Below are 16,877 nucleotides of genomic sequence, written 5' to 3'. Positions count from 1 at the left end.
AGAAGAGAAGAGAAGAGAAGAGAAGAGAAGAGAAGAGAAGAGAAGAGAAGAGAAGAGAAGAGAAGAGAAGAGAAGAGAAGAGAAGAGAAGAGAAGAGAAGAGAAGAGAAGAGAAGAGAAGAGAAGAGAAGAGAAGAGAAGGGAGGAGAGGGGAGGAGAGGGGAGGAGAGGGGAGGAGAGGGGAGGAGTGGGGAGGAGTGGGGAGGAGTGGGGAGGGGAAGAGAGGAGAGGAAAGAAAATGAAAAGAGAGAAGGGGAGGAGAAGGGAGAGGAGGGAAAAGGGAAAGGAGAGGGAATGAGGAGGAAACAGAGAGGGAAGGAAAAAGGGAATGAAAAAGAAATTTAAAATGAGAGGAGTAGAAGAAAAAGGGAAGGGAAAATGGAAGGAGAAAGGGAAAGGAAAAGGGAAGGAAAAAGGGAAGGAGGGGAAAGGAGAAGAGAGGAGAAGAGAGGAGAAAGAAAGAGAAGAGAGGAGAAGAGAGGAGAAAGAAGAGAAGAGAGGAGAAAGAAGAGAGGAGAAAGAAGAGAAGAGAAGAGAAGAGAAGAGAAGAGAAGAGAAGAGAAGAGAAGAGAAGAGAAGAGAAGAGAAGAGAAGAGAAGAGAAGAGAAGAGAAGAGAAGAGAAGAGAAGAGAAGAGGAGAAGATTGTATCATTTATTATAAATAAATAAATGCGAGAATCCTGGCTGAGATGTGAAAAGGGTATTTTTTTAGCAGTCTTCCTATTTATAGCTGAAGGAACCTGGGAAGCTCATCGAGTGCAATCCCCTGCCTTAGCAGAACTCCTAGATTAGGTCACTCAGGAACGCATCCAGGCAGGTTTTGAGTAATGTCTCCAGAGAAGGAGACCCCACAGCCTCTCTGGGCAACCTGCTCCAGTGCTCCATCACCCTTACTGAAGGGTCTGAAAGTCTGAATGGCCTTCAGAATTGAAAAACTAGTTGAGCTATGAACTGTACAAGTTTACCTCAGCAGTCTAAGTGCATGTGTCTCTCATGAAACTAGGACACATCTACACGTCTCTTTTTCCCCCTTAAATTCCTCACATCCCTAGCATCTATGACAAAGTGTGTCATAATATGTTGGCAGACAGTGCTTGGTGGCAGGCTTTAATTTTAACAGTCTTTCAGACCAGAAGCTGTGTAGCTCAGCTCTAGATTCAGACACTTACATTTAGACACTCAAATGTAGTTGCTGCAGACGCCTTAAATTTGGAGGCTCCTCAGTTGTGCAGTCAGACATGAGTACCACTGAGAGAATCTGGTCCATGTTGGAGCTGTGGGTGGTTCCTCACTGAGTGGCTGACGCTCGTTCAAAGCTCAGCAATGTCTCTTGGCAACTCAGATGCCAAAGAGGTATTTATCTGCTAGCTCTGCTTATCTTGGCAGCAAATCTGGAAATATTCACACAATAATTTGCATTATTTTGGCAACAGCACGAAATGTGAACCAACAGTAATAGAAGCCACTCTCAGCAGTGGCAGATGGGCTGCACAGCTAAGGGTGGAATTAGGCTGCAAGTTCACACATCTCTCACAACTACGCTGTGCTCCTAGTTAGATTCAGCGGGTTTACAGACTTCCAGAAGCAAAAGCAGCTGTCAGCCACGCTCAATTAGACAGGTTGGCAGATGTTTGGCCTCACTAGAACATCGTGAGGACACAGAACAAACTCAAAGGTAGCTCAGCAATAGCATTTCTCACACTGGAGAAGAGTAAGGAGGCTGTGGATGCCCATCCCTGGAGGTATTCGAGGCCAGGCTGGATGTGGCTCTGGGCAGCCTGGTTGAGTGCTTGGTGCCCTGCACACAGCAGGGGCGTTGAAACTGTGTGATCATTGTTCCTTTCAACCCAGGCTATTCTGTGATTCTATGATTCTCTGATACATTTTATTCACAGACAAAGGTCGCATGTCTTAAAGCATCATAAAACTATGTTTTAATTTATGCACTAAAAGAAACACTACAACAGCAAAAATGAACAACTTGGTTTTGATTTTGATTTCTTTTTATTTTCATTTTTTTTTTCTCTCCCTCTCCTTTTTAACCTTAGAATATCATATAGGGAAGAACCACTGGTGTCCCCACACAATATGACATAACCCCACTGACACAGCAGTACTAGTTAATGTCTTTTTTTTAAGGCTGCCAAATATGCAAACAGAAACAGGCTAGACTTCTAATGTGGCCGAATATTTCCCTTTCCAGGTAACAACTCCATTAATCACGTACCTTCATCTACCTGTCCACCAGTTCATTGTTTTTCTGCTGAAAGAGACTTTGCAATTAAAATCGTACTGAAATGAGAGCCATAGTTTCCCAGCATGAAGACTCAGAATGCCCTCAGTGAAAAACAACCTATTTCTTTTAAAAAAGATTTCTCATTTGCACCATGGCTTATTATACATGTAGAAGTATGTTCATTTTGTGTGTGTCTCAAGTTTACCATCAACATGCAGCATAAAAAATGCACACATTTTTTATTCTAAATGAAGTTGAAACAAATTTATTACCAAAGATTTCTTAATACAATCCTTGTGAAATGTTCTGTATTTAAGAATCTCTATTTTCTCACTGAAGGTGGTTCCATAGTGCTGCTCACTGGACAAGAGGAATAATTTATTGCATTATTTGGTGGCTGTTTTTCACAGCCTGATGTTAAAACAGCTGGTCTTGTCCTACTGCCTCTTCCTCCCTGAAAAGCAAAGTAAACAAATCAACAAATAAATAAAAGGGAATGTACAGACAGAAACTTAATTCACACCATTAGCTTATCCACCTATCAAACTCCATTCAGACGAGGTGATTTTAAGAGTAGTTCCTCCCATGAACTACAACTCTGACTCTCAACAGAAATTATTTCTGTTTTCAACAATTTCAGTGCCTGTAAGTGCAGCCTTGCCTTACCTTATCAGAGAGTTCTAATGAAATCTTAGGAAAACTTGCCTCCCTCACTTTCAAGATCTCCAATCTTTAAGTCCGTGTCAGCATTCACTTTTTGCTACCGCCTATTCAGTGACAGAAAGCCAGCATGCATGTTTCAGTTTGTTTTCCAAGCTTGCCCTTTGACAACAGAATGATGAAAAGACACCACGTTTCTCCAGCCGGTTGCTGATTTGAACACAAGCTGAAGTGGTGTGAGCGGTTTCCCATGAAGTAACTTGGCAATTTAATTATCAAATGCATTAGTTGTGCTTTCTAGTTTCAATTAGTAGGGGAGAGAAAGCTGAAACTTCAAGTAAGCTTCCTGTGCTGTTAAGAAAGACACTGGATAACGGTGCTTCTCATTAGTACAAGGTGTCACCGCCTGGGAGTTAAGTTTTTGTGTAGCGAAAACCACCAGCAGAAAAGTCAGTCTGCTCTTCATATTCATTTCCTTTATTGCCACATTCCAGCATTTTTTCCTGTAAATACCACGGCCAAAGGAATATTTAGGGCAGTTTGGGCATATGTGGGGAGATTCAAGTCATCGTTCCATCAATCAGTGTCTCTTATTCTGCCAGCATCTGACAGGTGACAAACTGGTCTTCTGTTTTTCTAGGGTAGACATCACTGAGCAATGACAAAGAGGAATCAATCCTATACAATTAAGGAGGAAATTAAGAAGAAATTAAGAAGAAAAGAATTAGAAGAAAGATGTATGAGATCTGCTCATTCTGGGAGTGAAGCAAGTCTTGTGGTCAGTAGACGAAAAGATGATTCAGAAACATGGAAGATATATTTTTAAAGCAAGTAAGGTCTGTATATCAGGAGTATAATTAACAGGAAGATACATGAGTTAAGTGACAGGTAACCATAATTTCAGTGTTAAAATGTCCGTTTGGATCGTTGTTAATTTGTTTAATGTACTTAGCAGTGTATTAGCAGAAGATATTTTAGGGTACATATTTTAGTGTCTCTGTGGCAGATGCTTGGTTTTCATAAACCACACATATAGTTTACTTTTAAAATAAAAGCAGGGTGCCTCATCCAGAGGCTAATTATACTGCAAAGCAAAACCAGCATGTTGCTCCACACAGGTTACCAAAGCCATCCTCCTTCAGCTAGATCTGGCTACTTAATAGCTTTCATTAGCTGGGAACAGTTTCCAAAGCACTCTGTTAAAGCCATTTCCAAACCATTCTGTCCTAAATCAGGAAGAAAAATTAGCACGTGTCCAAACAAAAATTGCTACAACTTTTTTTGTTCCCAAAAGAGAGATGAAATGGACAAATTTGTATTTTCTCATTCCTGACATGAGAATACAGTACAGCTAAAGAGAACAGGTAGTCAGAGCTTCACTGACCATAAACCATTCTGTAATGAATAAGTCCTTTATTTTTTTTGTTCTATCAGATAGCAAACCCCAGAATAACAACTGTCCCACTGACTCTGTGTCAATGTGAGGATTAGAGGGAAGAGTGGAGAAAAGTGGCTTAATTGTATTTGTATGAATGAAGAAGATTAAATCATTTCATCAGCATTTGTAACACAGTTTACTTGCCTCCAGGTAACATAAGCAATCTCCATTTTAAGCAGTACCTCTTGACCTGGGAAAGAACATCCAGCAGTTCTGGAGGCTAACATACACTATATAAGTGCTCTCACAAAAAGTACTGGTGCTGTGATGAGCTCAACCTTCCCCTCTTTCACGTCACCAGTGCTGTGGAGCAAGGGGCAAGTTCTCAGAGCAAACACGGTAAGAACAATCCATGCACTGAAAGGCACACTCATACAGTGCTATACAGTGCAAAATAGTTTTCTTACTAACAGTGATGGTGAAGATAAGAGCCAACTGACCTACAATCTACAGAACATTTCTACCAATACATGCATGTGAACCTCCCTTCTCTACTCTTTGCCCTCTCCTTTCAGACACAGGACACTCACCTGAGACGCAGTGTAGACAGGAATCTTTCAAATAAGCACAGGACATCTAACACCAATTAAGCCTCCCCAGCTTTTCTCTTGGCCTGTAACTTTCTCTCCACAAGGATACAGATCTTCTGTAGGATCCATGGCATGTCTGCAGGCTTCTGAATGTTTCAGGTGTCCCAAGGCATCTAAAATAGTTCTAGCCATTCATGCATAAGCACCTGAATTCTACTCAGCGATCTGCAAGGAGAAAATCTCAAGAGTAACATGAGCGTACTTTGTTTGCAAGAACATCATCTGCAGGTTTCTGTTCCTTCCGTTACTGTTTCCTACTTTCACACTGCCAAGAAAAAGCACAGCAACAGAAAAAGGGCACAGGAATATACATCCTTCATTTCTAAGCCCTTTGTGAACTGAATTTCCCACACTGTCTGGAGATGCCTCGGCAAACTTCTTTCTAAATCACACCCAGCTGCACAGTGCCAAAGGGCTGCCGTCCTGTAACCAAGTGCTGTCAGAACATGGAAGCATGACTTTCTACATCTACTACATGTACTTTCTTTCCATTGAGCCAGAAATGTCGTACCTTCCAAATCATGATGCTGGTAGAGACCAAAGACAGTGCCAACAGCTTCCAGGAGAAGCCATGTAACAGCAACTTCAATCAAGGAGCAAAAATTACAAGAGAAAGGAAGTGCAGCTGATGGTTCCCTCATACTGTAAATAAATCCCTAGAAATGGGAACAAAACACTGCTTTTAGCAAGATTAGAATATTAGACACAAGGAAAACTGTATTGAAATGTTTTTCAGAGTTTGCAAGGAGCAAAATTTGCAGATAGGACAACTCTTGTGCTGCCGTTTTTCTTCCTGCAGATGAAGCTGCTAAAAAGAGAATTAATATATGCAGGAATTGCAGTCAGAGGTACATAAAAGTGTGAATAAATGATAGCCCAGAATCCACAAAACAGCATAATATCTTTTCAATACTGAAAAAAAAAAAAAAAGTCAAATATTTTTTAAACTTAAATAGACATTCTATGTAAAATGCGTGCTCCAGTGACAACTGTAACATGCAATCCTACCTGTATCCTTCAATAAGCCAAAATGTAACAAAAGAAATGGACTATGTTTCTAGAGAACTGATTTTCTAGGTCACACCTGCACTATGTTCATCCTAAAATACTGAACTATGAAAACATTTAGCTTTGTACTTTGAAACTCACTTGCTCAACGTATGTACTGCTATGAATGCACATAATATCCATCAAGTACCCATGAAGCAGCAGACTGTCAAGAAAGAGGTAATCACAGTGTTTTTTGCTAAACATACTCCTATGATTTCATCACAGTTTTCAAATTACGCTGGCTTTGAAATTTGGAGTATTTGCTGGTTTTGAGTCATCAGTGTCAGAGCTCTCCTTCTTTCTATTTCATGCTGCTGAAGAGGTTGCAGCTCTTCCTATTGCATCCCTCTAGCTTTCAACTCAAGAGCTCCTGTGTCACACAAGGAAAAGCAATCTTTTACCTGCTGTGTCATGCTCATGGCAACACCAATGCAGATGTCAGCAGCTGATGCCCATAAGGACAGCCAGCCTGGACTTATTTTCATTACATATCTTTGTCCTGATGTCCTTCTAGAAGCTGGAACATTTCTCCATCTCAGCAGAAGAGGGCAGGAGGGGTCCAAGTTACAGGAACACTCTCCCCTGTTTATATAGCACACAAAGACAAACAGAAGATGAAAACCAGATGTGTTTCCCTGCCCATGGCAAACACCAGCCTTTCCATCCTTACAGTCCTTCCTGACATCAGTAGCAACTGAAACAACATCCCACTCACCTTTCCCATGTCTGGCAGAGGTTGCAGCTCTTTCTATTGCATCCCTCTAGCTTTCAAGTGAAGAGCTCCTGTGTCACACAAGGAAAAGCAATCTTTTACCTGCTGTGCCATGCTCATGGCAGCAGCAATGCAGATGCCTGCAGCTGATGCCCACAAGGACAGCCAGCCTGGACTTATTTTCATTACGTATCTTTGTCCTGATGTCCTTCTAGAAGCTGGAACATTTCTCCCTCTGAGCAGCAGAGAGCAGGAGAGTTGCAAGGTGAGGGCACACTCTACCCTGTTTATCTGGCACTCAAAGAGAAAGAGAAAATGAAAACCAGATGTGTTTCCCTGCCCAGGGCAAACACCAGCCTTTCCATCCTTACAGTCCTTCCTGACATCAGCAGCAACTGAAACAACATCCCACTCACCCTTGCCATGTCTGGAAGAGGTTGAAGCTCTTTCTATTGCATCCCTCTTGCTTTCAAGTCAAGAGCTCCTGTGTCACACAAGGAAAAGCAACCTTTTACCTGCTGTGCCATGCTCATGGCAACACCAATGCAGATGTCAGCAGCTGATGCCCACAAGGACAGCCAGCCTGGACTTATTTTCATTACATATCTTTGTCCTCATGACATTCTAGAAGCTGGAACATTTCTCCATCTCAGCAGAAGAGGGCAGGAGGGTTCCAAGTTGCAGGCACACTCTCCTCTTTTTCTGGCACACAAAGAGAAGATGTAAACCAGATGTGTTTCCCTGCCCATGGCAAACACCAGCCTTTCCATCCTTACAGTCCTCCTGACATCAGCACTAATTGAAACAACATCCCTGTCACCTTTGCCATGTCTGGCAGAGGTTGCAGCTCTTTCTATTGCATCCCTCTAGCTTTCAAGTCAAGAGCTCCTGTGTCACACAAGGAAAAGTAATCTTTTACCTGCTGTGCCATGCTCATGGCAGCAGCAATGCAGATGCCAGCAGACGATTCCCACAAGGACAGCCAGCCTGGACTTATTTTCATTACATATCTTTGTCCTGATGTCCTTCTACAAGCTGGAACATTTCTCCATCTCAGCAGAAGAGGGCAGGAGAGTGCGAAGGATAGGGCACACTCTCCACTGTTTATCTGTCACTCAAAGAGAAAGAGAAAATGAAAACCAGATGTGTTTCCCTGCCCATGGCAAACACCAGACTTTCCATCCTTACAGTCCTCCTAACATCAGCACTAATTGAAACAACATCCCACTCACCTTTGCCATGTCTGGCAGAGGTTGCAGCTCTTTTTATTGCATCCCTCTAGCTGTCAAGTCAAGAGCTCCTGTGTCACACAAGGAAAAGCAATCTTTTACCTGCTGTGCCATGCTCTGGGCAGCAGCAATGCAGATGCCAGCAGCTGATGCCAAGGAGGACAGCCAGCCTGCACTTATTTTCATTACATATCTTTGTCCTGATATCCTTCTACAACCTGGAACATTTCTTCATCTCAGCAGAAGAGGGCAGGAGGGGTCCAAGGTTATGGCACACTCTCCTCTTTTTCTGGCACACAAAGAGAAAGAGAAGATGAAAAGCAGATGTGTTTCCCTGCCCAGGGCAAACACTAGACTTTCCTTACTTACAGTCCTTCCTGACATCAGCACTAATTGAAACAACATCCCACTCACCCTTGCCATGTCTGGCAGAGGTTGCAGCTCTTTCTATTGCATCCCTCTAGTTTCAAGTCAAGAGCTCCTGTGTCACACAAGGAAAAGCAATCTTTTACCTGCTGTGCCATGCTCATGGCAGCAGCAATGCAGATGCCAGCAGCTGATGCCAACGAGGACAGCCAGCCTGGACTTATTTTCATTACATATCTTTGTCCTGATGTCCTTCTACAAGCTGGAACATTTCTCCATCTCAGCAGAAGAGGGCAGGAGGGGTCCAAGGTTATGGCACACTCTCCTCTTTTTCTGGCACACAAAGAGAAAGAGAAGATGAAAAGCAGATGTGTTTCCCTGCCCAGGGCAAACACTAGACTTTCCTTACTTACAGTCCTTCCTGACATCAGCACTAATTGAAACAACATCCCACTCACCTTTGCCATGTCTGGCAGAGGTTGCAGCTCTTTTTATTGCATCCCTCTAGCTTTGAAGGGAAGAACTCCTGTGTCACACAAGGAAAAGCAATCTTTTACCTGCTGTGCCATGCTCATGGCAGCAGCAATGCAGATGCCAGCAGCTGATGCCCACAAGGACAGCCAGCCTGGACTTATTTTCATTACATATCTTTGTCCTGATGTCCTTCTAGAAGCTGGAACATTTCTCCCTCGGAGCAGCAGATGGCAGGAGAGTTCCAAGGTGAGGGCACACTCTCCCCTCGTATCTAGCACTGAATGATTAAGACAAATTGAAAACCAGATGTGTTTCCCTGCCCATGGCAAACACCAGCCTTTCCATCCTTACAGTCCTTCCTGACATCAGCACTAATTGAAACAACATCCCACTCACCTTTGCCATGTCTGGCAGAGGTTGCAGCTCTTTCTATTACATCCCTCTAGCTGTCAAGTCAAGAGCTCCTGTGTCACAGAAAAAAAACCAATCTTTTACCTGCTTTGCCATGCTCATGGCAGCAGCAATGCAGATGCCAGCAGCTGATGCCCACAAGGACAGCCAGCCTGGACTTATTATCAATAAATATCTTTGTCCTGATGTCCTTCTAGAAGCTGGAACATTTCTCCATCTCAGCAGAAGAGGGCAGGAGGGGTCCAAGGTTAGGGCACACTCTCCTCTTTTTCTGGCACACAAAGAGAAGCTGAAAACCAGATGTCTTTCCCTGCCCGTGGCAAACACCAGCCTTTCCATCCTTACAGTCGTTCCTGACATCAGCACGAATTGAAACAACATCCCACTCACCTTTGCCATGTCTGACAGAGGTTGCAGCTCTTTCTATTGCATCCCTCTAGCTGTCAAGTCAAGAGCTCCTGTTGCACACAGAAAAAAACAATCTTTTACCTGCTTTGCCATGCTCATGGCAGCAGCAATGCAGATGGCAGCAGCTGATGCCCACAAGGACAGCCAGCCTGGACTTATTATCAATAAATATCTTTGTCCTGATGTCCTTCTAGAAGCTGGAACATTTCTCCATCTCAGCAGAAGAGGGCAGGAGGGGTCCAAGGTTAGGGCACACTCTTCTCTTTTTCTGGCACACAAGGACAAAGAGAACATGAAAACCAAAAAGGGGTTCACTGCCCATGGCAAATACCAGCCTTTCCATCCTTACAGTCATTCCTGACATCAGCACTAATTGAAACAACATCCCACTCACCTTTGCCATGTCTGGCAGAGGTTGCAGCTCTTGCTATTGCATCCCTCTAGCTTTCAAGTCAAGAGCTCCTGTGTCACACAAGGAAAAGCAATCTTTTACCTGCTGTGCCATGCTCTTGGCAGCAGCAATGCAGATGCCAGCAGCTGATGCCCACAAGGACAGGCAGCCTGGACTTATTTTCATTACATATCTTTGTCCTGATGTCCTTCTAGAAGCTGGAACATTTCTCCCTCTGAGCAGCAAAGGGCAGGAGGGGTCCAAGGTGAGGGCACGCTCTCCGCTGTTTATCTGGCACAAAAAGAGAAAGAGAAAATGAAAACCAGATGTGTTTCCCTGCCCATGGCAAACACCAGCCTTTCCATCCTTACAGTCCTTCCTGAAATCAGCACTAATTGAAACAACATCCCACTCACCTTTGCCATGTCTGGCTGAGGTTGCAGCTCTTTCTATTGCATCCCTCTAGCTTTCAAGTCAAGAGCTCCTGTGTCACACAAGGAAAAGCAATCTTTTACCTGCTTTGCCATGCTCATGGCAGCAGCAATGCAGATGCCAGCAGCTGATGCCCACACGGACAGCCAGCCTGGACTTATTTTCATTACAAATCTTTGTCCTGATGTCCTTCTAGAAGCTGGAACATTTCTCCCTCTGATCAGCAGAGGGCAGGAGAGTTAGAAGTTGCAGGCACACTCTTCTCTTTTTCTGCCACACAAAGAGAAAATGAAAACCAGATGTGTTTCCCTGCCCATGGCAAACACCAGCCTTTCCATCCTTACAGTCTTCCTGCCTTCAGCACTAATTGAAACAACATCCCACTCACCTTTGCCATGTCTGGCTGAGGTTGCAGCTCTTTCTATTACATCCTTCTTGCTTTGAAGTCTAGAGCTCCTGTGTCACACAGGGAAAAGCTATCTTTTACCTGCTGTGCCATGCTCATGGCAGCAGCAATGCAGATGCCAGCAGCTGATGCCCACAAGGACAGCCAGCCTGGACTTATTTTCATTACGTATATTTGTCCTGATGTCCTTCTAGAAGCTGGAACATTTCTCCCTCTGAGCAGCAGAGGGCAGGATGGGTCCAAGTTGCAGGCATACTCTCCCCTGTTTATCTGGCACTCAAAGAGAAAGAGAAAATGAAAACCAGATGTTTTTCCCTGCCCATGGCAAACACCAGCCTTTCCATCCTTACAGTCTTCCTGACTTCAGCACTAATTGAAACAACATCCCACTCACCTTTGCCATGTCTGGCAGAGGTTGCAGCTCTTTCTATTGCATCCCTCTAGCTGTCAAGTCAAGAGCTCCTGTGTCACACAAGGAAAAGCAATCTTTTACCTGCTTTGCCATGCTCATGGCATAAGCAATGCAGTTTCCAGCAGCTGATGCCCACAAAGACAGCCAGCCTGGACTTATTTTCATTACATATCTTTGTCCTGATGTCCTTCTAGAAGCTGGAACATTTCTCCCTCTGATCAGCAGAGGGCAGGAGAGTTAGAAGTTGCAGGCACACTCTCCTCTTTTTCTGCCACAGAAAGAGAAAATGAAAACCAGACGTGTTTCCCTGCCCATGGCAAACACCAGCCTTTCCATCCTTACAGTCCTTCCTGACATCAGCAGCAACTGAAACAACATCCCACTCACCTTTGCCATGTCTGGCAGAGGTTGCAGCTCTTTCTATTACATCCTTCTTGCTTTGAAGTCAAGAGCTCCTGTGTCACACAGGGAAAAGCTATCTTTTACCTGCTGTGCCATGCTCATGGCAGCAGCAATGCAGATGCCAGCAGCTGATGCCCACAAGGACAGCCAGCCTGGACTTATTTTCATTACATATCTTTGCCCTGATGTCCTTCTAGAAGATGGAACATTTCTCTATCTCAGCAGAAGAGGGCAGGATGGGTCCAAGGTGAGGGCACACTCTGCTCTTTTTCTGGCACACAAAGAGAAAATGAAAACCAGATGTGTTTCCCTGCCCATGGCAAACACCAGCCTTTCCATCCTTACAGTCTTACTGACTTCAGCACTAATTGAAACAACATCCCACTCACCTTTGCCATGTCTGACAGAGGTTGCAGCTCTTTCTATTGCATCCCTCTAGCTGTCAAGTCAAGAGCTCCTGTTGCACACAGAAAAAAACAATCTTTTACCTGCTGTGCCATGCTCATGGCAGCAGCAATGCAGATGCCAGCAGCTGATGCCCACAAGGACAGCCAGCCTGGACTTATTATCAGTAAATATCTTTGTCCTGATGGCCTTCTACAAGCTGGAACATTTCTCCATCTCAGCAGAAGAGGGCAGGAGGGGTCCAAGGTTAGGGCACACTCTCCTCTTTTTCTGGCACACAAAGAGAAGCTGAAAACCAGATGTCTTTCCCTGCCCGTGGCAAACACCAGCCTTTCCATCCTTACAGTCGTTCCTGACATCAGCACGAATTGAAACAACATCCCACTCACCTTTGCCATGTCTGACAGAGGTTGCAGCTCTTTCTATTGCATCCCTCTAGCTTTCAAGTCAAGAGCTCCTGTGTCACACAAGGAAAAGCAATCTTTTACCTGCTGTGCCATGCTCATGGTAGCAGCAATGCAGATGGCAGCAGCTGATGCCCACAAGGACAGCCAGCCTGGACTTATTTTCATTACGTATCTTTGTCCTGATGTCCTTCTAGAAGCTGGAACATTTCTCCCTCTGATCAGCAGAGGGCAGGAGAGTTAGAAGTTGCAGGCACACTCTTCTCTTTTTCTGCCACACAAAGAGAAAATGAAAACAAGATGTGTTTCCCAGCCCATGGCAAACACCAGCCTTTCCATCCTTACAGTCTTCCTGACTTCAGCACTAATTGAAACAACATCCCACTCACCTTTGCCATGTCTGGCAGAGGTTGCAGCTCTTTCTATTGCATTCCTCTAGCTTTCAAGTCAAGAGCTCCTGTGTCACACAAGGAAAAGCAATCTTTTACCTGCTTTGCCATGCTCATGGCATAAGCAATGCAGTTTCCAGCAGCTGATGCCCACAAGGACAGCCAGCCTGGACTTATTTTCATTACATATCGTTGTCCTGATGTCCTTCTAGAAGCTGGAACATTTCTCCCTCTGAGCAGCAGAGGGCAGGATGGGTCCAAGGTGAGGGCACACTCTGCTCTTTTTCTGGCACACAAAGAGAAAATGAAAACCAGATGTGTTTCCCAGCCCATGGCAAACACCAGCCTTTCCATCCTTACAGTCCTTCCTGAAATCAGCAGCAATGGAAACAACATCCCACTCACCTTTGCCATGTCTGGCTGAGGTTGCAGCTCTTTCTATTGCATCCCTCTAGCTTTCAAGTCAAGAGCTCCTGTGTCACACAAGTAAAAGCAATCTTTTACCTGCTGTGCCATGCTCATGGTAGCAGTAATGCAGATGGCAGCAGCTGATGCCCACAAGGAAAGCCAGCGTGGACTTATTTTCATTACATATCTTTGTCCTGATGTCCTTCTAGAAGCTGGAACATTTTTCCCTCTGAGCAGCAGAGGGCAGGAGGGGTCCAGGGTGAGGGCACACTCTCCCCTGTTTATCTGGCACAAAAAGAGAAAGAGGAAATGAAAACCAGATGTGTTTCCCTGCCCATGGCAAACACCAGCCTTTCCATCCTTACAGTCATTCCTGACATCAGCAGCAACTGAAACAACATCCCACTCACCTTTGCCATGTCTGACAGAGGTTGCAGCTCTTTCTATTGCATCCCTCTAGCTTTCAAGTCAAGAGCTCCTGTGTCACACAAGGAAAAGCAATCTTTTACCTGCTGTGCCATGCTCATGGCAGCAGCAATGCAGATGCCAGCAGCTGATGCCCACAAGGACAGCCAGCCTGGACTTATTTTCATTACATATCTTTGTCCTGATGTCCTTCTACAAGCTGGAACATTTCTCCCTCTGATCAGCAGAGGGCAGGAGAGTTAGAAGTTGCAGGCACACTCTCCTCTTTTTCTGGCACACAAAGAGGAAATGAAAACCAGATGTGTTTCCCAGCCCATGGCAAACACCAGCCTTTCCATCCTTACAGTCCTCTTGACATCAGCAGCAACTGAAACAACATCCCACTCACCTTTGCCATGTCTGGCAGAGGTTGCAGCTCTTTCTATTGCATCCCTCTAGCTTTCAAGTCAAGAGCTCCTGTGTCACACAAGGAAAAGCAATCTTTTACCTGCTTTGCCATGCTCATGGCAGCAGCAATGCAGATGCCAGCAGCTGATGCCCACAAGGACAGCCAGCCTGGACTTATTTTCATTACATATATTTGTCCTGATGTCCTTCTAGAAGCTGGAACATTTCTCCCTCTGAGCAGCAGAGGGCAGGATGGGTCCAAGGTTAGGGCACACTCTGCTCTTTTACTGGCACACAAAGAGAAAATGAAAACCAGATGTGTTTCCCAGCCCATGGCAAACACCAGCCTTTCCATCCTTACAGTCCTTCCTGACATCAGCAGCAACTGAAACAACATCCCACTCACCTTTGCCATGTCTGGCAGAGGTTGCAGCTCTTTCTATTGCATCCCTCTAGCTTTCAAGTCAAGAGCTCCTGTGTCACACAAGGAAAAGCAATCTTTTACCTGCTTTGCCATGCTCATGGCAGCAGCAACGCAGATGCCAGCAGCGGATGGCCACAAGGACAGGCAGCCTGGACTTATTTTCATTACATATATTTGTCCTGATGTCCTTCTAGAAGCTGGAACATTTCTCCCTCTGAGCAGCAAAGGGCAGGAGGGGTCCAAGGTGAGGGCATGCTCTCCGCTGTTTATCTGGCACAAAAAGAGAAAGAGAAAATGAAAACCAGATGTGTTTCCCTGCCCATGGCAAACACCAGCCTTTCCATCCTTACAGTCCTTCCTGACATCAGCACTAATTGAAACAACATCCCACTCACCTTTGCCATGTCTGGCAGAGGTTGCAGCTCTTTCTATTGCATCCCTCTAGCTTTCAAGTCAAGAGCTCCTGTGTCACACAAGGAAAAGCAATCTTTTACCTGCTGTGCCATGCTCATGGCAGCAGCAATGCAGATGCCAGCAGCTGATGCCCACACGGACAGCCAGCCTGCACATATTTTCATTACGTATCTTTGTCCTGATGTCCTTCTAGAAGCTGGAACATTTCTCCCTCTGATCAGCAGAGGGCAGGAGAGTTAGAAGTTGCAGGCACACTCTGCTTTTTTTCTGGCACACAAAGAGAAAATGAAAACAAGATGTGTTTCCCAGCCCATGGCAAACACCAGCCTTTCCATCCTTACAGTCTTCCTGACTTCAGCACTAATTGAAACAACATCCCACTCACCTTTGCCATGTCTGGCAGAGGTTGCAGCTCTTTCTATTGCATCCCTCTAGCTTTCAAGTCAAGAGCTCCTGTGTCACACAAGGAAAAGCAATCTTTTACCTGCTTTGCCATGCTCATGGCATAAGCAATGCAGTTTCCAGCAGCTGATGCCCACAAGGACAGCCAGCCTGGACTTATTTTCATTACGTATCTTTGTCCTGATGTCCTTCTAGAAGCTGGAACATTTCTCCCTCTGATCAGCAGAGGGCAGGAGAGTTAGAAGTTGCAGGCACACTCTCCTCTTTTTCTGCCACACAAAGAGAAAATGAAAACCAGATGTGTTTCCCTGCCCATGGCAAACACCAGACTTTGCATCCTTACAGTCCTCCTGACATCAGCAGCAACTGAAACAACATCCCACTCACCTTTGCCATGTCTGGCAGAGGTTGCAGCTCTTTCTATTACATCCTTCTTGCTTTGAAGTCAAGAGCTCCTGTGTCACACAGGGAAAAGCTATCTTTTACCTGCTGTGCCATGCTCATGGCAGCAGCAATGCAGATGCCAGCAGCTGATGCCCACAAGGACAGCCAGCCTGGACTTATTTTCATTACATATCTTTGCCCTGATGTCCTTCTAGAAGATGGAACATTTCTCCCTCTGAGCAGCAGGGGGCAGGAGAGTTAGAAGTTGCAGGCACACTCTGCTTTTTTTCTGGCACACAAAGAGAAAATGAAAACCAGATGTGTTTCCCAGCCCATGGCAAACACCAGCCTTTCCATCCTTACAGTCTTCCTGACTTCAGCACTATTGAAACAACATCCCACTCACCTTTGCCTTGTCTGGCAGAGGTTGCAGCTCTTTCTATTGCATCCCTCTAGCTTTCAAGTCAAGAGCTCCTGTGTCACACAAGGAAAAGCAATCTTTTACCTGCTGTGCCAAGCTCATGGCAGCAGCAATGCAGATGCCAGCAGCTGATGCCCACAAGGACAGCCAGCCTGGACTTATTTTCATTACATATCTTTGTCCTGAAGTCCTTCTAGAAGGTTGAACACTTCTCCATCTCTGCGGCAATGGTCAGAAAGGGTCCAAGTTTAGGGCACACTCTCCTCATGGCCTCTTGTACTCATAGACAAAGGGAACTTGAAAACCAGAAGTTTTTCTTTGTTCATGGCAGACACTAGCCTTTCCATCCTGACAGTCCTTCCTGACATCAGCAGCAATGGAAACAACATCCCACTCACCTTTGCCATGTCTGGCTGAGGTTGCAGCTCTTTCTATTGCATCCCTCTAGCTTTCAAGTCAAGAGCTCCTGTGTCACACAAGGAAAAGCAATCTTTTACCTGCTTTGCCATGCTCATGGCAGCAGCAATGCAGATGCCAGCAGCTGATGCCCACAAGGACAGCCAGCCTAGACTTATTTTCATTACATATCTTTGTCCTGATGTCCTTCTAGAAGCTGGAACATTTCTCTATCTCAGCAGAAGAGGGCAGGATGGGTCCAAGGTGAGGGCACACTCTGCTCTTTTTCTGGCACACAAAGAGAAAATGAAAACCAGATGTGTTTCCCAGCCCATGGCAAACACCAGCCTTTCCATCCATACAGTCTTTCTGACTTCAGCACTAATTGAAACAACATCCCA

Source organism: Phasianus colchicus, chromosome Z (assembly GCF_987193195.1).
Source record: "Phasianus colchicus chromosome Z, bPhaCol1.hap1.1, whole genome shotgun sequence".
In the NCBI taxonomy this organism is placed as follows: domain Eukaryota; kingdom Metazoa; phylum Chordata; class Aves; order Galliformes; family Phasianidae; genus Phasianus; species Phasianus colchicus.
Note: the sequence above shows the minus strand (reverse complement) of the source record.